Source organism: Triturus cristatus, chromosome 2_2, assembly GCF_964204655.1.
Source record: "Triturus cristatus chromosome 2_2, aTriCri1.1, whole genome shotgun sequence".
Taxonomy (NCBI): Eukaryota; Metazoa; Chordata; class Amphibia; order Caudata; family Salamandridae; genus Triturus; species Triturus cristatus.
This window is the reverse complement of record NC_140582.1, coordinates 896,961,385-896,984,836: the sequence shown is the minus strand read 5'-3', so window position 1 is coordinate 896,984,836 and position 23,452 is coordinate 896,961,385.

Below are 23,452 nucleotides of genomic sequence, written 5' to 3'. Positions count from 1 at the left end.
ACGCCTCTGGGCAGAGAGAGGGTTCCTGACATCCCATGGGCAAAGGATACAGCACGGTCCCTTGATACTTAGGTTGCTGTCAGCCTTGATGCTTCCGGACAGGTTGGCTATAATCAAGTGCAGTGCCCACAAGGCTGTTGTAGATGATGTTGGAAGGGGTAATGCCTTTGCTGACCAAACAGCTAAAGAGACAGCCAGATCAAAAATGAATAAAATGTTTGTGGCAGGTCCTGCTAGATGGGTTCCAGACAATGGGATGTTTGAGGATACAGTGGAAAGTGGAAAGGAAATATAAAGAGAGGTGACTGTAGACAAACTGAAGATGTGGGAGGAGAGGACAGGACATTTGGATAAGGATGGTTGCTGGACTGATTTGTCAGGGAAGCAGAGATGGTTATTTCCAAATGCGTTTGTCCTCCTCGTAGTCGCCATGGCTCATGGTCCGGCACACATTAGTGTCAAAGAGATATGTAAAATATTAGACCCAGTATGGCAGAATGAGAATATCCCTATGGTTGCCACATATTTGGTAAAGCACTGTATTATTTGCCTAAAGCACAATCCTGGGAAGGGTACCCCTACACATGCTGGCAATTTTGCGCCGCCTCCTTTCCCTTCCGAAGTTCTTCAATTGGATTTAATTGAAATGGAACAAGTGATTAACCTGAAATATATACTAGTGGTAGTTTGTGCATTCAGTAAGTGGATCGAGGCCTACCCAACCAAAGAGAATACGGCCATGGCAACAGCAAAGGCACTTTTAAAAGAGTACTTCCCATGCTACGGATTACCACGCATGATTTGTACTGACAATGGGAGCCACTTCAATGCAAAAGTCATTGACCGGGTCTGTAAGGGCTTACAAATTGCGCAGAAATGTCATGCAGCAAATCACCCCCAGTAAGCCAGTCTTGTTGAGAAGTACTATGGTACCATTAACTGAAGCTAGCTAAAATCTATGAAAGCACAGGATTGCAATGGCCTGATGCGTTGCCTTTAGCGTTATTGTCCACAAGGGTGACAGCACACTGTGGAACAGGGCTGTCACCCTGTGAGGTTGTCTTTGAATGGCCTGCTAATGTTTGGGGCGTCCCAAGACCCAAGCGTTTTTCTAAGATAGAGTACCCTCTTTTGATTGACTACTTGTATGCCTTGTCTAAAGATCTCTGTTCTCTTCACCAACATATACACGCCGCTCTACAACCAGTACAAGAGGGCCCTGGGCACCAGATCCAGCCTGCGGATTTTGATATGATTCGGCAGTTTCAGCATAAAATCCGTTCGGAGCCGAGTGGAAGGGGCCCGTCCAGGTGCTTTTTGCCACCCGTACTGCAGTGAAGATCGATGGCCGAAAGCACTGGGTCCATGCCTCCCACGTAAAAAGGGTGCCCCTTCCACTTCCATACGACGCCTGGGTATGAGACGGGATCGCTGATTAGGAAGGAGAGCTTGTTCACCGTTTTGTCCCTTTTTTCGATGCCCGGCTGAGAGGGGCGGGAACAGAGAAGGACAGTGACAAGGCCTTATTCGAGGTGATACCCCCTGAGATAAGCGCTGCCCTGGATACTGCAGCTCCTGGCGTGCAAACATCTGAGTCTCTATCCCCACCTGAATCTGAGTTTTTGCCCCTATTTGTCAATGAGGAAGAGGCTGGGTGCACCAGGTACAATCTGCAGCCCCGACGGAAGGACAGTGCACCAGCAGGGCAATCTAGGCGTTAGGGAGGGACTCAAGGTTAGATTGCAAGTGCTGTGCCTCTGGTGCTTGCTTTAGATTATAGAGAAGAACACTGGTGCACTGCCCTGGACACTGGACAGGATCGCTGAGGGTATTTGCCCTGGAGGGAGACTGCCCTATCTTGAAAGAAGAAGAATTTATTTCTCATTAAGGGCCGTGATTGTTTTCCAGAAAGGGTTGCAATTGTGCAGCTCCACCGTGGAAGTGTTTTGATGAACGATATGAGCCTGCATGTGAGGGTCTAAATGGACACAGGAAAGAAGAATACCCCTCTGGCCGGTTGTATTACGGCTCTAATTCCCAAAAGTGTTTTTTAAAATGTATCCCTTTTGTTGTCCCATTCCTGATGAGGAGCAGCCCTTTGCAGCTCCGCGTCCCAACCCGCATGGTCCCGTCTGGTCCTCCTGATCCCTCAAGACTAAAATAGTATTTGTGATAATAATTTAGCTTTCTCTGATATTTGTATTCGGGGTGCTGTTCTTTCTAGAAGAGAGATATCCTGTGCATGCTTGGATAAGTACCACACCGACACCTCCTCAACATATTATTGGCACTTTAGCAGCCTCACAAAGAAGAGCACCGGAAGTCCTATAAAGATAATGGCTTTCATTCAGATGCTGCATCAAACACATGCTATTTATAACACAACGAAATGTTCGGTGTGTGGGTTGTTACCTTTGGTCACACATTAAAGTGAGAATTTGCTACCTATGCCTCTGTCGTATGTTGATAGCTGTGAGGGTTGGTTCACCTTGCTTAGTTTGATCCGCCCATTCTCCCAGCCTGACACTTTGGAACACAGGAGTACCAGTTCTCGGTCTCTAACAATGAATGTGTATCCTCAGCATAGATCCCCACGTGGTGTTTCCCCTGGAGATATACGATTTGAATGAGTATTCTTGAGTTCTTGCCTCAGAGCGTCAAATGGAGGTAAGAAGGCAAACAGAACAGGGGTGGAAATATATAGGTTCTCACAGTTCAATATATCTGAATATTACCAATCTTTCCAAGCCTGCAATGTCACAGAAGATAAGCCCATACCTCTGGCAGTGATGGATGTACCAGTACCCCTTTGTGTTCAAGGGACAGGAGACATAGAGGTAGGGAATAGTAGATGCAACGCCACTTCCATTTTGAGAATGCCAAAGAGTCTGCCATTGATCCCACCACCCAATGTTTATTTTGTTTGTGATGATGATCGTGATTATGTGTGGCTGCCTGAGGGAAGGTCCAGGCAATGTTACCTCTCTTACCTCCTTTCCCCAGTTGATATAGCTCCTTCCAGCTACCGCAGAACTCATCGCCTGCAGCGTAGGGATGCCCCAGTCTTCCGTGTTAAAAGGGTTATAGATCCAGACGATATTGAACAAACAGATACTTCCTTGCAGCTGTTTCCTGACATGTAGGGTGTCATACCGTTCTGGGGTCCCATGTTCAATGCCCGCAATATTCGACATCTGGCCAGAGTAGTCGAGGGAGTCATTAATACCACTGCAGTTATACTGACCGATTTTAAAGTCGAGCTCCAGGCTACGAGACTTGTCTCACACCAAAACCGGATGGTTTTAGATGTCATCTTAGCTGACAGGGGTGGAGACAGTGCCACGACTGTATACTCAGCATACAGAGAAATTGCACAGACTAGCTTCCAAAATTCATGAAGATAATGGCACATGCTCCCTTTTGGAATGGCTCTGGGGTCTATTGACGTCATTGGGTTGGAAGATACTTCTTGTCCTGATAGCCATTGCAGGGGTCATTTTCACATGCTGTCTATGCATAAATTGTCTCCCAGCCTGCTGCACCTATTGCATAAGCAAACTCACTCCTAGTGTCCCGTTGCCCAAACGTGACAATAAGTGCTTCCCCATGATGATGCAAGAAATTCAGTCAATAATGTTAATGGACGAAGGAGTCTTTGAATATTAAGAACAATTTCTTTGATGCTTGCATTTACTTTGTTTTCGCCTTGACTAATGCATGGCTAGATAATATCCTTCTCCCCCCTTAGAATTGTAAAGACCCTGCCGGATAGCAATAAACACTTTAGCCACTCATGCTAAAAGGAGGGTCTGTTAGATTTGAAATTCCCCTTTCCTATAATGCACTCGTTATTTTATATTAGGTTAGCACTGTGTGGCTAAAATACATGCATTTGTACTTGCGCTATGTAACCCACTGAGTTATCCCTGCAGCATGTAGGCCTTTGATTAGCCAGTGTGACTCCATTTTGTATTTCATAATCCTTATTAGACTGCCTGGGCTGTGCCCGTATTAGGCCTTAGTATTTACAATCGCTTGCCTCAGAAGAACACTGAACTTCGTTATTATTTTCATTTCTGTATAAGGCTGCAACTCCACTTACTAACAGACAATTATTCTGCTTTTGCATTCTATTGTATACATGTAGCTCTGCTCCCACTTTAGGAGACGCTGAGACTCAGCACAGAGGCCTTGAGATACTGATAGTGCACCCCTCTGGCAGGTGCTAGCTCATCTCTGTGTACCTCCTTTGTTCATGCCCAGCTCAAGCTGGTAGTTTTCCACCAGAGGCGTGGCCGAAGTCTCCAGAGAGGTTTATTATGTATTAGCATACCCTGGGGAGTCAGTCCCATCGACAGACATCTTAGGGTGAAGGTCTGACTGGGCTCCTCTGCAGAGAACATACCTGAATAAATGTAAGTTTTCATTCTCTACTGTCTGACGACTCTTCATTTTGGGAAGGCATAGCAGGTGGTCGTAAGAACCCGAGTGGCCCTAGTGGGCCACATCCTTCAAGGGTCTCAAGGCGCTGGGGGAGCAGCTGTGTGTCCTGCACTTCATGATGTTTGTTGCTGTCTTACATACTTGGATCAAATTATAGTTTACATGATGTCCTGTGCGTGTAAATAGAGGGGCATATAATGGGCATGGCCACCCAGTGAAGCACAGATAGTCTCCCTATGCCACAGCAATATTGCAAGCACATAGCAAGATAAGTACGTATCTGATATAACACTTTAAAATGTTGCCTCTTGACCTATGCAGGAACTGGATTGGCTACCTAGGCCCAATGCAGGCACACTTGCCCCATGAGACAAAGATGCAACTGCTCCATGCAGGAATGGATGTGACTGAGATGGTATGCCTTAATGAAATGCTGTGTGTGCCACTGTAAACAGTAAACTGGACACAAATAAAACTGGAGTAAAGATCAGATACCAAGGTCTAAGCACATGCAATATCCCCCCTGTGAAGGTGGTACTCACTGATGCATTGCAGGTTTGTCAACTGTCATCTGTCAGTAAATGCACATTCACCCAAGCATACTACAAACCATAACACCAACAACAGGTTTGGAATGTCTCTACACATCATAATATGTATGTATTTTTCACATAAATATATTGTCACTCCATGTGTCAACACGATGAAGGCAAAAACTCATACATAGGAGCACTTTTACCATAGAAATTCAACACATCCAAAGATATCAAGGCTGTCAGGTAAGAAAAGAGAAGCAAGGAAAGTGAGCTCAAGGTGTGTTTACCTGCATTGCACAATTCACTACAGTGTATCACAGACAAAAGGCCAGTTGTGTGGGTCTGAATCCATGCATTGACTCATTTGCACAACACATTGTACCCAGAGAATCCTTTGGGAGACACGCATCGATGACAATGCGTTTAAAAGAATGCATTCTGCATTTGCATGGGTGTTAATCATGCATTGCCTAGTTTTATACCGATGCATCATGAAAAACGACACATTGGACTGAAACGGGCAGATACATCCAGGCAATTATGCAATGACTGTGGCAGGCTGCAAACTAGCAGGTGTGAAGTTACTTTCACTTAGAGTCTTTCTGTCTGTGCTGGTTGTAGGAGGTGTTTCGTGGATTGTCTTGGTGATTTTGGAGTATTTTGATCTTGATGGCACCTGTGCTGTCCGTGTCTTGTTGCAATTGTGTTAACTGTGTGTTGTATTTGTTACATGTATTGTTGTGTGTTCGTCCATTTAGGGGTTTTGTATCGATGGGGTAGGGGTAAGGTGTTAAGGGAGTTTAGAGCAGGTTGGACATGTCGAAAAAGGGAAGAGCCAAGAACCTGTCTGAGGGAGAGTTTGGGGGTCTGATTTGACTGCTAGCACATTTTGTGCCCAACATGATGTCTACGAGGGTAAGAGTCAGCCAGGGATACCTCACCAAGGAGCACAAGGAGAGGTGGGAGAGACTGTGGTGGCACAAAACCAAGGCTTTTGGTGTTGACCGTACTGTAAACCAGCTCAAACACAGATGGGAGGATGTGGTGACCCTAGATCACCTTGGCATGGAAGTTGGTGGCCCCATTGGTAATAGATATTTACCATCTGCATATAGTTGTGTGAGTATCTAAAAATTATGTAATCTATTTCTAAACAGTAAGGGGCAGATATTTTAATTCCAGAATACAGGCTAAATCTGTCAAATTGTAACGCCGTTCCCTAGAGGGCTGTTCACAGTGGCATAGCAATAGCCTCTGCAGACCCTACAGTGCAGGGGAAGCCCCAGAGCTCCCGTGGGCCCTCAAACACTGTGCAGGGAGGGTAGGCCACTAGGAGCTAATGACTGGGTCCAGAGCATGGGGGCCATCCTCTATTTACTTTGCAAGGGGTACCCTTCACAATTTGTCACACCACTGGCTGGACAAGATACTGGGGTCAAACGAAATATTTTCACATGCATGTATTTGTACACATTACCTCAATACACATACCTGCCTGTACAGAGCATGACTGTTTGATGTGGAAATACCCTGCACAGGTGACATGTAAGGAGCAAAGTAATGATCAATCACCTATCATGTTGACCTTCTAATGTGTTTTACATTGTTTAGCACATGAAGAAAGTTGGTCACACCTTTGTCAATGTAATTACTTCCAGATGGTGTCCCTTTCAATGCTGGATTTTGGTACAGCCATCAAAGACATGCACCCTTGCATCATGTTGCCAGGTAGCATGTTTTGTCCCTTCTCTGCACTCTGTGCACCAATGACATGATTAGGCAGATATTATTCTAAACCAGTTCCATACTGGGTATATCTGTTTTGTATTATTCCACATCAACTGCTATGTGCTATGTGTCCAAGGTGCTGAATATAACAGATCATTGTGATGTCATAGTACTGCGCACCATATGTACATTTTGGATATTTGCAATATTCACAAAGAAATGTACCATGATTTAGTCTTGTGGGTGGTTCTTCACCATACACCGGGGGCTAGGTGGAGTCCTTCATGGATCCCAATGCTACCAGTGAGTTTAAGTGGATTGTGTTTGATCTGTAAGGATTGTATGTGATCTATGATATATGTTTCATTGTAATGTGTGTGGGGTAGCATCATTCACCTGTAAACATTTACAAATGGATCAGATTAACAGGTGGGCATATAAAAAGGGGACAGTGCCAGGTGACAAGGGTGATGCCATTATAGTTAACACGGGTAGAAAGGGAAACTGGCCAAGAGGCACAGACATATGTTACTGGGTAGGTCGTAGCCGGATATTGGTGAATTCCACATTTTCCTTCTTTGATGTGTATTTTGCCTCTCCTCAGGGTGGTGGCTTTTGTGCAGTAGGCATCTGAGGCACACATACATCTGAGGCTGAAGATCTGGCTCACCTATCCCTGGCAGTATTTGTCTGTGCCAGCAAGGAGGGCAGCACAGCATTTACAAGGGCCTGATGGCTTCTCAGCAAGGCAACAACACTGCAGTGGAAGGCACACATAGTAGCAATATAAGAGTCCTGCTTCTGCTTCATAGACTGGAGGATGGTGCAGATGGCCCCCAGCTTGGTGACAACCTCACTGGTGTCACATTTCTAGGGCTGTTGTTGTTGCCTCTGCCTCATCAACCAGCAATGTCAGCCAGGAACTGTTCCAATCTATGGAGTGAAGGGTAGGTGCCGAGATTGCCTCCGAAGTTTCCTTATTTGGACTGAGGCACCTACGGACTCCCTCTACAGTGCCTACAATGGTCTCCATCCCCACCCACGTCGCATCTACCAGCCACTGCTGGACTCCTATCGCTCTCAACTGGAAGACATCTTGGAGGTCCTCGGAATCGAGGCTTGGACTTTGGCTGGCAGATGAGGCATGTTCTGTGGTAGGCAGTTCCTTTGGAGACCCAAAAATGCTGTCACCCTCTTCCGTGACCAGAGAAGGTTTTCCGCCCAGGAGTTGCTAAAAGGTATCATCACCCATGGGGGTCGGGATGTCATCGCCAAAAGATTGGTTATCCAGGACAGGCTGCTGGTCAGGAGGTGTTGTTCCTCCCACTGCAGTGAAACTGGAATATGTTAATGATGATCTATGCTAGATGTTGAAACGAGTTACTTTGGCTGACATACAGATGTTATTCTAATTCACTTTCAGTTCAAAATTGATGTGTAGGACATAGGTTACTTGCAAGAATCATTGCCATGATTCACTGTAGTTGCCTTTCAGATGGCATTATCTCTACATTGCTCACATGACCACTGTGCCACAATGGTGAGATTTTGTGTCATACCACACATTGCAACACAGTTGACCAGTTTGCTCTCCTGCCCTGCCGGGAAGGGTGAGTTGAGTTAAGGTCCACATCTACCTTGGGGACAGCCTTCCTTTTTCATGATGGCTTTACTAAATGGAGTTTCACTTGTTGACACCGCTACTGTGCACATTGCACCAAGTGTTATGTTATGTTATGTTAATGGTTTTTGTACCGCGCACAGCTGCCCCAGCAAAGGGGCGTCCTGGCGCCAAGAAAGGTGAACACAACATCACAAAATGCAGCAAAGTCAGTTAATGTTATTAAAAAGGAGCGTTTTGATGACACGTCTGAACCTGGTTAAGTCTTCCAAAGCACGGATGTCATTAGGGAGAGAGTTCCAGAGCTTTGCGGCTACTACTCGAAAGGAGCGGCCTCCAGTCCTGCTCAACAGAAAACGGGGAACAACAGCTAAATTCTGGCCCATCGATCTCAAAGAGCGAGAGGGGATATATGGAGTCAGAAGATTCATGAGAATAGGTGGAGCCAAGCCTTTCAAAATTTTAAAGGCCAGGCAAAGCACCTTAAACTCGATCCGCCGCGCAACAGGCAACCAATGGAGTGTTTGCAGTGTTCCGGACACTGAGCAACGTTTGGGCAACCCAAATATCGCTCTTGCGGCGGCATTCTGCACTCGTTGTAACCGCAGAAGTTCAGCCTTGTTCGTGCCTGCAAGCAGAGCACTGGCATAGTCTATCCTGGATAGTACCAATGCCTGGACCACAAGCTGTCTAGTGCTGGCATCGAAAAATTTAAGCACCGGCCTGATGCTCCTAATAATGCCAAAGCAAGAGGCAGCCACCTTCTTAGTATGGCAAGTAAAACTAAGTGAAGGGTCCAGCCAGACCCCGAGGTTTTTTAACTCCATAGCAGGAGAGGGGATCATTCCTAACTCGGGGGGCCACCAGCTGTCATTCCAACATCCAGGTTGCTTCCCAAACACCATCACCTCTGTCTTCTTTGTGTTCAATTGGAGACAATTCTGGTTCATCCAATTGGCCACCGAGCGCAGCCCCTCACAGAAGTTGAGGGCGTCCAGAGCTGAGTCCCCACTTAGTGTGACCGCCAGCTGCGTGTCATCAGCATAGGACACCATTGTCAAGCCCCAGCCTTTGACTACCGCAGCCAGCGGCCTCACGTAAAGATTGAAGAGAGTGGGGCTCAGAGATGAACCCTGTGGGACCCCCAGGGTGAGCGGGTGAGAGGTGGATTTACCGGGAGGTATCGCAACCTGAAAGGATCTGTTGGAAAGGAAGGAGCGGAACCAGCCTAATGCCAACCCCCTAACCCCAGCTTCCTCTAACCGCCGCAACAGGATATCGTGTGACACCGTATCAAAGGCGGCACTCAGATCTAACAGCAAGAGTGCCGCTGTTTGTCCGGTGTCCAGCACGGAGCGCAGATGTTCAACCATGTATAACAAGGCAGTCTCCGTGCTGTGGGCTTTACGAAAGCCATTTTGCGTGGGATCCAAGATGTTAGCTTTATCAAGATGGTCAGCCAGGATCCCATTCACGTGGGCTTCGATGACTTTAGCAGCCCACGGCAGCAAAGAGATGGGACGATAGTTTTCAGGTTTTGTGGGGTCGAGGGTAGGCTTTTTTCGGATGGGGGTAACTACCGCTTGCTTCCACTTGGTGGGTACAGTCCCTGAACCCAGTGACATATTGATAAGGGCAAGCAAGGGTGCACGACATATGGCCTGCATGTTTTTAAATAGGGCCGGTTTGAGGGGGTCTGCAGGGGAGCCAGATTTAATTTTTTGGCTCAGAAAATCAAAACCCTCCTCAGATAGGGGGGCCAAAAAATCCAGGATCCTATCATTGAACTTAGGACAATCAAGTGAATCCAAGCAGTGCACGATAGTTGGAAAAGAGTGGTAAATTGCTTGCACCTTATGAACAAAGAATAAAGCCAGACTCTCGCAATGAGAGTTAGTGCAGATTTCAGCCGCTGAGGCCCTCTTAGTTATAAGGTCCTTTAGGACCTTAAAGATTAATTTGGAGGGATTAGGGCTGTTCCGGAACTCCTGCGCATAAAATGCGGCACGTGTTCGACACACCGCCCTGTGATATGCCTTGGATAGAGTGAGGTAGCAGGTCTTAAGTGCGGGATCATAGGCTTTCCTCCATCGCCTTTCCGCTTGCCTACACTCTCTCTTAAGAGACGCCAAGGTCTCATCATACCACGGGCTATGTGCCTTGGTCCGGCCCTTAGAACGTACAAAAGGAATAAAAAAGTCCAAGGCCGTGCCAATCCAAGTGCAGAATGACTCATACCCACCGTCAACATCAGCGAGGAGAGGTAGGGGTGTTTTTCCTAATAAGAGGTAGAAGTCTTCAAGTTTTAGTTTACTCCACTGGCGGGAAACAGACGTTTTATTCAGTGCCACAAAAAGAGGATCTACCACAGTGAGAGCTGCTTTCACCAGCATATGGTCTGTCCAGGACAGCTGAACAGGTTGGCATAAGGTAATCTCCTCTAAGGAGGTAAAAAACGGGTCCAGAATATGTCCACCAGAGTGGGAGGGGGACGTCACTCTCTGTGTGAGCTGCAAGGCTTCTAGATCTGCTAAGCAGCTCTTAATGGAGGATTGGGAAGGACAGTCGAAGTGCAGGTTGAGATCACCTACCACATTAAAATTTGCACAGCCAAGAGCTTCTATACTAATGACGTCCGGGTGCCTGCATTTCCTCTGGCCACTAATCAGCCTACAGCCCCTGGATAAGTGATGTGGCTTTGGCCATGTATTATTTTTAATCCTGCAGTCTGCCTTTCACACAGTACACCACGTAGTCTTCCTTGTTGTGCTGTCTTGCATGAACATTCCGCATTCATGTGGCTAAGGGCTCATACTTGACACACATGCACGCAACTGTACACAGCTAACACCTTGTTACACTGCAGGTATGTGTAAGGCCATGTGTTTACCATGGTTTTCGTAATGGTGTATACTCATGTGATTTCAGTACACAACCACATGTCTCCATAGTTCTGTACCATGAGCTGTTTGTTCCAACTCTAAGGGGAAAGGCCCAGTCAAACTAGGAAGGTTGCTACCATTGACTTTCATCCCATTTTGTAATTGCCAGACTTGTTGATCTGCAGAGCATCACACATAGCTCAACTCAGCGTCACTCACTTGTACCTGTAAATGACTCCTCTGCCAGTCCTCTATTGGACCCAGGGACTCTACTTTCTGTGTTGTTCACGGTCAGCGTCCCAGTTGTTGCACGCTGCACGCCGGCTTAAAATTTATGAAATTTCTGAAATGGTTTCACTCGCGTGATACTTCACTTTCGCTAACAAATAGAGTGTTTTTACTACACGCCTCGCTGGTTGTTCTCGTGGGAGGTCTAGAGGGATAGCGGCCATTTTGGACGAGACCCGCGTTGTTCGCAGTCAGCGTCCCAGTTGTTGCACGCTGCACGCCGGCTTTAGGCAAACCCTATTTAAGTGGGTTAGTCCGGTCGTGCGGCGCTTGGAAAAAGGTTAATTTGCTCTCTGCGCATTACTCTCATTGAAAAAACCATTATTTTTGTTCGTCTAGCAGAGGGAATTGGGGGGAATCTTTTTTAACTTTGAATTTGCTGTATCTCCGAATATTTTTTTAAATTAATGAAATTGCTGAAATGGTTTCACTCGCGTGATACTTCACTTTCGCTAACAAATAGAGTGTTTTTACTACACGCCTCGCTGGTTGTTCTCGTGGGAGGTCTAGAGGGATAGCAGCCATTTTGGACGGGACCCGCGTTGTTTGTGGTCAGCGTCCCAGTTGTTACATGCTGCACGCCGGTTTCAGCCACACCCTATTTGAATGGCGTCTGCTCAGACGCGCAGCCGTTGGCGCGCCAAAGGTGCGCCTAAGGCAAGCCCGTCTGCGCCCATCAGCGCTAAGTCAGCGCTCAGGGCGAGCCATTCTGCCGGAGTCGATTCTGGGGATACCAATGTTATTCATTTTTCTAGCGAGCTACTGAAATCTCTCAGACCTATTCCTTGCCCGTTGCATAGTGGCAAGTGGGTAGGGGTGTCAAGGAACTATGTTTGTGGGGACTGTGGGTTCCTATTTACACCAGAGCCCCCATCGAGTGATAGGCCAGTTGAGTTAATCAAGTCTGGGGGCAACAGTGCTTGCCTCATTAATGCTAAATCTCTAAAAAAGCACTATGTGGATGTGGTTGATTTGATTACTGACAATGGTTTAGACCTTTTGTTCATTCCCGAGACTTGGCTTGATGCCTTCTCTAATCTCATCGTGGCCCTGGTTACACCGGCTGGCTTTAAAGTCCATCGGGTGGACCGCCCAGTGGGCAGAGGTGGTGGTCTGGCTATATTGTATAGGGATTGTTGGTCTCTTCTCAGTGAAACATCTATCCGCTGGGTAAACTGTGAGGTCTTGGATTTTCGCCTGCAACTGTCTGCCTATTTTATTTTTTGGGGGTCCCTGATTTATCGACCACCTGGGTCAGCCAGGGCCTTCTTGGATACCTGCGGGGAGGTGCTGGCAGAGCGAGCTCTGCGTTTTTCAAAGTATGTGCTTCTTGGTGACATTAATCTCCATCTTGATCAAGCGGAGACGACTGATTCCGCTGTGTTTTTGGATTCCCTTCACTTGGCTAACCTGTCACAATGGGTCATGCACCCCACCCATCTGGGCGGGCACACTTTGGATATCATTTGTTCCAATTTTCCTATCTTAGTGGGGAGGCCAAGGCCAGTTGCTTGGTCATATCATTTCCCTATATTTTTCACTTGGGATAGTAAACATCCTTTATGACCAGTCAACTACCATTGTCCTCCAGCCACTAGGAAAATGGACCCTGCGCAGCTTAGCAGCTCCTTGGCAGCCTCCCGGCCCACCCTCCGGGGGGACCTGGAGGAAGATGTGTCGCAGTTTGCTGACTGGATAACAAGTTCGGTTGAGACTCTATCTGCACCATGTCAACTAAGGATGAGGTGAGAGTCCCCCTCCAAGCCTTGGTTTACCCCCGAGTTGAGGATTTTAAAACATGCGTGCAAATTATTGAGAGCTTGGCGATCCAGTGGTTATTGTTCCATCACTAAACGTGCCCTTAGAACTAAACAAAAACTGTATTATATGGCCATTGGAGAGGCCAAGGGCCAGCACTATTCTGCCCGCATTGAGAGGGCCAACAACAATCCAAAAGAAATTTTTGCTATTGTTCAGAATTTCTTGACCCCTAGTGCCCAAGCGGTAGTGACAGCTATCTCGGAGACCTGGTGTAATACCGTGGCAAAATTTTTTAGGGACGAAATAATTAGCATTCAAAAGACATTTTTGACTTCCCCTAGAATGCTTAGTGGTAGAGTGTTGGCGAGGCCGAGGGAAAAATCTGCCCCCTCTTTCTCTGCGTTTAGACCGATTGATCTTCCTAGCTCTCTTAAGATTCTTAAGGCACTAAAGTCGGGATCACCTAAAGACCCTTGTGCAGCTAGACTTCTGTCTGATGTGGCAGATACTATCAACTCAGAAGTGAATCATATGATCAATAAATCGCTCCATGAGGCGCATGTTCCTCTTTCATGGAAGCAGGCGCTGATTCTTCCCCTTCTTAAGAAGCCATCTCTTGACCCTCTGCTACCAGAGAACTGCCGCTCTATCTCACTTCTGCCAAGTTTGTCTAAAGTCTGTGAACGGGTTGTTAAGTCTCAACTTACCAACTATGTCGAGGTGTCAGGTTTGCTTCACCCAGCCCAATCCGGCTTCCGTGCCTCATATAGCATGGAGGCAGCATTACTTGAGGTGGCGGAGGCCAACCGGGAGTGTTTGGATGCCGGCGGGAAGGCAGCCTTGGTGATGTTAGATCTCTCGGCTGCTTTCGACACCGTGCCTCATTCTCTGCTCCATGACCGTCTTTCAGAAATAGGTATCTCTGGCTCAGCTCTGCAGTGGATCAAGTCTTTCTTGGAGGGTCGGTCGCAGCAGGTCTGGCTTCATCTGTGTGCCTCTGCGCCTTTGCAGGTGACTACGGGTGTGCCTCAGGGGTCATCACTTAGCCTCTTGCTATTTAACATCTATATGACTCCGCTGGTCTATCTTGCGGAGTCATTGGGGGCTAAAGTGATGGCTTATGCGGATTATACTCAGCTCTTATTTTCTTGGACCAGGGAAAATGACTCGGTTGTAGCTGCACAACATTGCCTGTCTTCAGATTTTCACTGGCTGGCGAATGCTCAGCTGAAATGCAATGAAGGAAAGTCCGAAGTACTTTTTTATGGCTCCTTTTCATCTGAGTTTAGAGATAGGCTTTGGCCACCGGGTTTTCCTCAACCAACTACAAGTAAAGGCGCCGTAAAAAAACTCTGGTTCGAGGAAAACATGAATTTTTTGACACAGGTGAAGAAGCTGGCCGGTACCTGCTTTGGCACTCTTAAAACTTTGAGGAAGTTTCTTCCTCTTTTGCCAGGTAGTGCCAAAGAAACTGTGGTCCGCGCCCTCATTTTATTCCGTTTGGACTATGCCAACGCCCTCTTGGTTGGCATCCCAAGTTTTTTAGTTAAGAAACTGCAAGTTGTTCAAAACTCGGCGGTCAGGCTTCTTCTGGGCTTGCGATCAAGGCTTAGTGTTCGCACTCACCTGCGCTCCTTGCACTGGCTCCCAGTCGAATCCCGGCTGAAATGCAAAATGCTATTCATTGCCTATCAGGCCCTTTATGGCGTTGGACCTATCTATCTGCAGAAGAGGTTTGCCTTTTACAGACCTGGAAGACAGCTGTGTTCATCTGCTCAGTTGTTGGTTCAGAGCCCCAGGTTTAATCGCCAAAGACTTGGGGGGAACTCCTTTGTGCGCAAAGCTGGCCTTGCCTGGAATGTATTGCCCTTGGCTCTTAGGGCTTCACAGGACCACATTTTTGTTTAAGAAAAAACTAAAAACACTGCTTTTTTAGTCTGGATTGGTGTGATTTCCTATTTGCATTGACCAACATGGCTGTCTGTATCTGAGGGCAATGGTTGAAGCTGTCACCCACATGCTAGCAGTTATGATATTCTGTGACATGTACTTACCCAGGTTGGCCACTCAAGTAGGGCCGTACAAATGCAAGCACAAATGCAAGCACTTACTGACCTCCCTGACAAGCATTTGCCCCATAGCATGCTAAATCCTTATTTGACATTTGTAGCAGCTTATGCATATTCCTTCATAACATATTACCATAAAATATAAGAAGGTCAACTATTTCATGAGATATCTTGTAAATCGGTTCGTATGGGGCCAGACAAAATTCCCAAAACATGAAAAACAAATGTTTTTTGCTTTAGAAAAATGTGCAGTGTGTTTCCTTCAAAAAGATGTGATCTTCTAAACATAAATTGTGCTAGGATTTACCCCCCAATTTGTTTTAACAAAACAACTAATCACTGAAATCATAAAATATTGACTGCAAATGGTAAAAAAAAATAATCAAGCAAGAAGATCTTCATCTGTAACTTTTTGAACTGAAAGGCAAACTAAGAAAGCAATTTCATATACAACACCCTTTCAGTTGCGGATATACCTTGAGTTTACAGTTTGTACAAAAATCAGTATTATTATCATCAAGATAACTTTATTTCGGTCATCAGATCATTAAAGTACAATAAAATATTTACACGTACAGAAGTAAGACCATAAATAAGAATTGATTTAAGACAATTATTAAACATTAGGTTATCATTGAGAACTTAGTACAAACATTCCATCAGTTAAAACTCATCCTTCTTCGCCACATGCCATGTAAAAAACGGGAAACAGCATAAACAATGGGAGGGTTAGTGTCATACGTCAGGACTCTACATGCTTGGGCACACTGTCTAAGGCCCATGTTTTTGCACAGGGGAACAAGCCAACATTTTCGGATCGTGCGGTAAACTGGGCAAAAGAACATAATGTGAATAATGTCTTCATGACAGATTTTACAGGCTGGACAAGTGCCCTCCTTTGTTTTATCCCATCTGGATGTTAATGCCCGATTGGCAAGGACCCATGCCTCAGCTGAGTATATAATTTTCTGGCTAAAGGAGGCTGAACTAAATAAAGAATGCCTCAAAGGCAGAATCTGTTTTCACCGTTGGTGTTTCTGTGCGAGGGGGGTTGGTTGCAGGGAGGGGGGTTGGTTGCAGGGAGGGGGGTTGTAAAGGGTTTGTGTTTTGTATTGTGATTTACCTGTTTTCGAAAATAAAAAATAAAAAAATAAAAAATAAAAAAAATCAGTAATATTCAACAATCAACCACTAGTGACAACGTTTTTTTAATTGTGTTCAAGTACACATCATATATATTTTATCATATGATATTGAAAATTCCAATGAAGTAAAACTTGATATAAGGGTAAACTATGGGCCCGATTCACAGAACTAACTTAAGACAAAATCCTAAACTTACTACCATTTTGGTATTCACAGAAGGCACTTAATCATTTTGGTATTCACAGAAGGCACTTACTCATTTCGGTATTCACAGAAGTTAGGAGTCCTAACTTTAGCACTCCTAAATGCCTTCTGTGAATACCGAAAGTCTTAAAATTAGGATTTTTCTCAATTTAGTAGTCCTAAGTTTAGGACTCCTAACTTTAGGACTCCTAAATGCCTTCTGTGAATACCGAAAGCCTTAAAATTAGGATTTTTCTCAGTTTAGGAGTCCTAAGGTTAGGACTCCTAACTTTACAACTACTAAACTGAGAAAAATCCTAATTTTAAGGCTTTCGGTATTCACAGAAGGCATTTAGGAGTCCTAAACTTAGGACTACTAAATTGAGAAAAAACCTAATTTTAAGACTTTCGGTATTCACAGAAGGCATTTAGGAGTCCTAAAGTTAGGAGTCCTAACTATACTACTACTAAACTGAGAAAAATCCTAATTTTAAGACTTTTGGTATTTACAGAAGGCATTTAGGAGTCCTAAAGTTAGGAGTCCTAAACTTAGGACTACTAAATTGAGAAAAATCCTAATTTTAAGACTTTCGGTATTCACAGAAGGCATTTAGGAGTCCTAAAGTTAGGAGTCCTAACTATACTACTACTAAACTGAGAAAAATCCTAATTTTAAGACTTTCGGTATTCACAGAAGGCATTTAGGAGTCCTAAAGTTAGGACTCCTAACTTCTGTGAATACCGAAATGAGTAAGTGCCTTCTGTGAATACCAAAATGAGTAAGTGCCTTCTGTGAATACCAAAATGGTAGTAAGTTTAGGATTTTGTCTTAAGTTAGTTCTGTGAATCGGGCCCTAAATCTTTTTGAAATGTGGACAAGAATCTGAAATCAAGGATAATGGCCATTCTTAACACCCCTAATTCTGAAACATCCACAATGCCAGATAATACTTAGGAAGTTTTTTCAAAGGTATTTTTTTGTCCTACCACAAAGCATAACCACCATTTTCCAACATTTTTTTTTATCCCACTTGTGTGAGTGAGCCTATTGCTCAAGCACTGAATTCTCATTATAATGACAAAGCTGCATCCAAGTTGACGTGAAAAAGTTTTTTTTTGTTTTTTAGTTCGGAGTAGTTGCCGTAATTGGACCTGGAGTCTGCAGGCACCCTGAAAAACCTTTAAATAAGGACACCAACTCCTTCTCTTTAAAAGGTTATTAGCTCCTTAACCGGTGTCTCCTACTATCTGTTAACCATTGATGGAAGTGAACCACAACTATAAACACACTGAGGCACCTCTCTTGCATTGAGAACACACACATTCGGACAAAGGGCATTATTCAGAGTTTATTGGATGCAGGATACGCACCAGAAAGTGGTGGGTATTGTGACAGTCCTATTTCGCGTTTGTGGGAACACTATTCACTCTAAACAGGTTAGATGGAACATTCACTGGTTTTTCGGGGGTGTGGAAAAACCATCAAACTCTAAATAATGCCCATAGTCCTGTAATATTTTACAAAAAGTTTTTAATGCCATTTATGTTGCTCAATTTTCTGCATAACTCATTCTAGAGTGTACACTTCCTTTCTTTCTTACTATTGCTCAATGTGTTTCAGGACCACAGGATGTCCCAAGGTCTTGAGACAGAATAAAGTGTGTGCGAACCCATAGATTTATATTAAAATGTGCTTCAAAATCTTTATGTAAAAAGTGCCAAAATATAAATTCTACAAACAATAAATAACTTTCTTCTGCAAATTGTGAAACTCAAATTATGGTGCATTCACCCCAAAGTGCTAGCCTTTTGTCTTCCTTTTTAAAAATTGTAGAAGTTCACAAATTGTGACAAACACTACCTTAGTAAGTATCTCTTTTACAGCTGACCTAGCAGCCAAAGGCATTTCCAAAAACACTAGAGCTAGGGAAGTCCAGAGTGGTGTCACTTTGCCTGGATCATGTTAGGTTTTTACCCACAATGTTCTTCAAACCTCAAACCACACCCTCTAAGTTGCTATGGAAATGGCTCAAATATTTTGGCTCGGTTTGGCTGGAACCCAGGTAATCCCAGGAATATCCGAAAAATCAGGGACCTAAGGGAATAAAGGTGGGGGGGGAGGGTGGCAAAGTGGTCAGGAGTAATTATGTCACAGAGTAAGACCATAAATGCATCGGTGGATGTCTGCAGTGTGAATAACGTACGCATTTTTTGACATCTGAAATGACATTGACATGTACAAGAGTGTCTTAAATGAACTGTGATGGTAAACTGAGAGGACTGCCTATGTAAGCACTATTTTGAGGGTAGGGCTGAGAGAGCAGCTAGTTGATTTAATATTGACTCTCGCAGATTTCCTTCCCTTTCTCTCACAAGCTGTCTTCTTGTAATAAGCTTCATTCATACTTTTACATTCTTTGACAAGGCGCCCTTGGTGACTGGTGAAGCAGAAATGTCCCTTGAACTGGACCAGAACTTCATATCTGTCAAGTTAAATTTGTGCAGGAGCCATGATCAAATAGTCTCTGAGCTTCAAGGAACAAGCAGGGCATAGGTTTGAGAATACCACAGGATTTTGGTTTCTGCGTGTTAAAAGGCAGTCTAGAAAGTAGAAATAAAATAATAGTGCAAATCAAAAAAAAACTTATTTTCCAAAAAAGTTACAATATCTGTAAACATTGTCTTGAATTTTCACGGAGGTACACCCTAACCCTACGTTATATGTAGGATGTCATTTACAACCAAATAATGCAGCACAGCTCTGTAAGCCATTTTGCTGCGACGAGCTGCGTCATTTTAAAAGCACCACATTATGATGCATCCCTTTGCTTTCCACTGCGCTTTCGCGCTATTGACTGCTGTTAGATTTAGGGGTCTCTAGTTGCAGAGGTAGGTACCTTTGACCAAATTGGGACCCTTGTGTCTAGTCAGGGTAAGGGGCTACACTCCTAATATAACCCCTGCTCACCCCCTTGGTAGCTTAGCACAAGCAGGCAGGCTTATCTCAGAGACAGTGTGTAAAGCATTTGTGAACACATACAGTAATACAGTGACAACAGTACAGATGGACACCACACAGGTTGTATTATAAAAATAAGTATTTTTATATAGACTTATCACAAGATCAAGCGACAAACATCCACAATACTGTTCTCAAAAATAGACTTTAAAATATTAGGAAATAGCTCAGTTCTCTTAAGATTGTAAATTGTACACTTTACTCTCAAAGTACCTTGGATGCGTAACGCAAAGCAAACAAAAGACTCGCAGGGAAGGTGATGCGTCGGTTCCTTACACTCAGGGGAGTGGATGTGTCAGTTCCTTACTGCTGCCCAGGGGAGTTGACGCTCGCTTTCTTACTGTGTGGGGAGGTGATGCGTCGGTTTCTTAGGGCCTCATGTAGGTAGCATACCAGTTACCACTTCTAAAATACCGAACGATACCGAATCGGTATTTTAGAAGTGGTAACTGGTATGTAGGTAATGAGTCGGTATTTTTTACCGAATCGTTACTAGTCGGTAATTACCGAATCGGTATTTACCGATTCGGTAATGAGGCATACCTTCCCATTGATGGCAAGGTATGCCTCATTACCGAATCGGTAAATACCGATTCGGTAATGGGGGGAACACATACAAGGGTGGCAGGGTGTCACATTGACACCCTGTTGCACCCCTGATTCGGCCATGTGTGCACATGTGGCACACATACATGCCCTAAGGGCATGTATGTATGCCACATTGCACACTGCTACGCGCGTAAAAATGCATTTACACATACATTCATTATTTACCACCAACTATAAGTTGGTGGTAAATACCGACTCTTAAACACACACACACACTCCCCCTACATATCATTTCTGAAATCGGAATTTACCGATTCGGTAAAATTACCAAATCGGTAAAATTACCACATCGGTAACGTTACCGATTCGGTAATTTTACCGATTCGGTAGTTTTACTGATTCGGTAAATTCCGATTTCAGAAATTGACCCCCTACATACCAATAGCCAATATACCGGTCGGTAACGGTATAATTACCGAAAATCGGCCGTTACCGACCGGTATATGGCTACCTACATGAGGCCCTTAGTGTTCTCCGGAACGATGCGACAAGATGGCGTCTTGGTTATGTTGCGACAACGTTGATGCGATGCGTGCACGCCCGACAGCCGTGCGGCGACTCGATGAACTTCTGAGCCGTGACAGGACCTGCGACATGCTTCTCCAGTGATGCGACGGCGTCCTCTGCGGCAGCGGCATGCTTCTCCGGTGATGCAACGCGCTTTGGTGATGTGATGATGGCAGCGGCGGCAGTCTTCCTTGGCGATGCGACGGCAACTGCTGCAGTGGTGACGTGCTTCCAGCTTCCATCGACACGCAGTCTCTCAGAAGGACCAGCACAACAGCAGGCACTTCAATATCCAGCAAGGGAATTCAGGGGGAAGCTGGTTTGTGAAGTCTTGTATCCCTGAGACTTTAGGCAGGAGGCATGCTCAAGTTCAAGCCCTTGGAGAGCTTCTGCAAGTTGATGAAAAGCACACTCAGTCCTCTTCTCCTTTCTTTGGCAATGAAGCAACCACTGTAGGCTAACCCCCAAACACACAGCACAGGGGTAGTCTTCTCCTTCAACTTCTTGGTTCTTCTCCTCAGCAAAGGTTCATCTTGATTCCCAGAAGTGATCTAAAGTTCTGGTATCTGGGTCCCCCTTTTATACACCAAAATCCTTTGTCTCTGAAGGCAGAGAGTGTCTGTACCTAGTCCAAATGTGTTCTGTGCAGTCCTGGAGCACTTTGTTTACAGGACTCCTTCTTTCCTTTGACAGTGTGGACCAGGGTCATCAGGCGCACCACAGGAGGTGGAGCCAGCATTGTGGAAGACAGGCACAGCCCTATTCAGGCCCAGGTGAAACTCCTCCCACCACTCCTCGTGCAGATAGGTCTATTCAGCCTTTTGCTGACTCGCCCTGTCTCCTGGAGCCCCTCAGCCCCTGTCACTCCGAAACGAGACATGGAATACACAGCCTACCAGAGGCAGGCTTGGATAGTTAGGCAAAAAAATACCTACTTTCTAAAAGTGTTTTTTTCAAACACAGAATGTTAAAAACCAACTTCACTAAAAGATGTATTTTATCATTCCGAGTTCAGGCATACTAAACTCGAATTCCCTGGGTCAGTTAGGATTATAAGGTGTAATAATCAAACTGCCTATTCTGGCCTATGGGGACAAGTAGCCTTGCAATAGTGAAAAACGAAAATGGCTGTAATTCACTATCAGGACAGGCCACACACATCAGGGTATGTCCTACCTTTTACCTACAATGCACCCTGCCCTAGGACCTACCTTAAGGGTGTCTGACATGTGGAAAAGTGAAGGTTTGGGGACTGGCAAGTGAGTGCACTTGCCAAGTCAACATGGCAGTACCAGACTGCACACAGGCTCTGCAGTGGCAGGCCTGAGACTCACTTTGCAAGCTGCTCCGGTGGGTGGCACAATCAGTGCTGCAAACCCACCAGGAGCATTTGATTTACAGACCCTGGGCACACGCAGTGCACTGTACTAGGGTCTGACAGGTAAACCAAATAAGCCAATCATGGAGTCACTAATCCATACATCAAATTAACATAGGGAGCACTTGCACTGTGGCACTGCATAGCAGTGGCACAGTGCCCAAAGCATCTAAAACCAGCAAAAACATCAGAGGCAACAGCAAAAAAAATGGAAGGGAGACCCACGCCAATGGTGCCAGGTCTAAGAACTGCCATGCGCCAACACCAGCACCCTGCGTTGTGGGAATGATTATTTTGTGCAAGAAGGGACACCTTCCTGCACAAACACAATCAGTGATATTTTTTTCTCTCTCTATGTGTGTTGCAGAATGCAGCACTCATAGAAAGAGGAGAAAACAAGGAGAAATAAAAGTATTTCTCCTTGCTGCACCACCTGGGAAGGCGTACAATTCTGACACATTTCCAGGTTTACAAAATGTTGTAAATCTGGTAATGTAGCAGAACCCATGGGTGTTGCGTGGGAACACCCATAGCAACACCCATGGCATGCCCCTTTCACACAAAGTGATGCCTTCAAAAGGGGTTGTATATACAAGGCCATGAAAAGTCACCCAGCGTGGCTTTCCGCGAACCTTGTAAATATGGGCCAGTCCTCTGCGCTGCTGGTTTGTCAAAAAAAGAGATGCACCGGCAGCATAAGTGCGTGTAATTAAGCCCCAAAGTTTCCTCTGCTCTTCATGACTAAATGCAGGTCTATCTTTCCTTCAGGAGAACGCTCTTCCCATTAGCAACAGAAAATCCATTCATCAATAGGCATGCTCATACAATTGTTGCAACACACACAAGCGATGCATAGAACAGCAAATGCAAAAATTATTCTATGCAGCTATTGTTTTTTCAGGATACAGTAATAAAAAAAAAAAGTGATATATGTAGCATTCTGTGCCTACGGCAAAATGTGTTTGTATATATCAGCTTAAAATTCTTCTCTTTATCAAGATGGAAGCATCCCAGTAATACAACAAGCTAGGTGTGATTGCCACAAAGCTTGAGCTGCACATTGAAAGTAAGGTTGAGAGAGCATTGGGCACCCAGAGAACATTTTGTTTTTCCTGCTTCCATTTCATAGGCCGTAATTGACCTTGCCCTTCTCCAAAGAACAATTAATGGAAAGCGTGTCCTGCTCATTGGCCCTATTTTCTTTCTTTTTCCTAAATAGTAAACAATCGCACAATAATTTGCTATCTCTCATTCCCATTGAGTTGTGGGAAATGTGATCCAA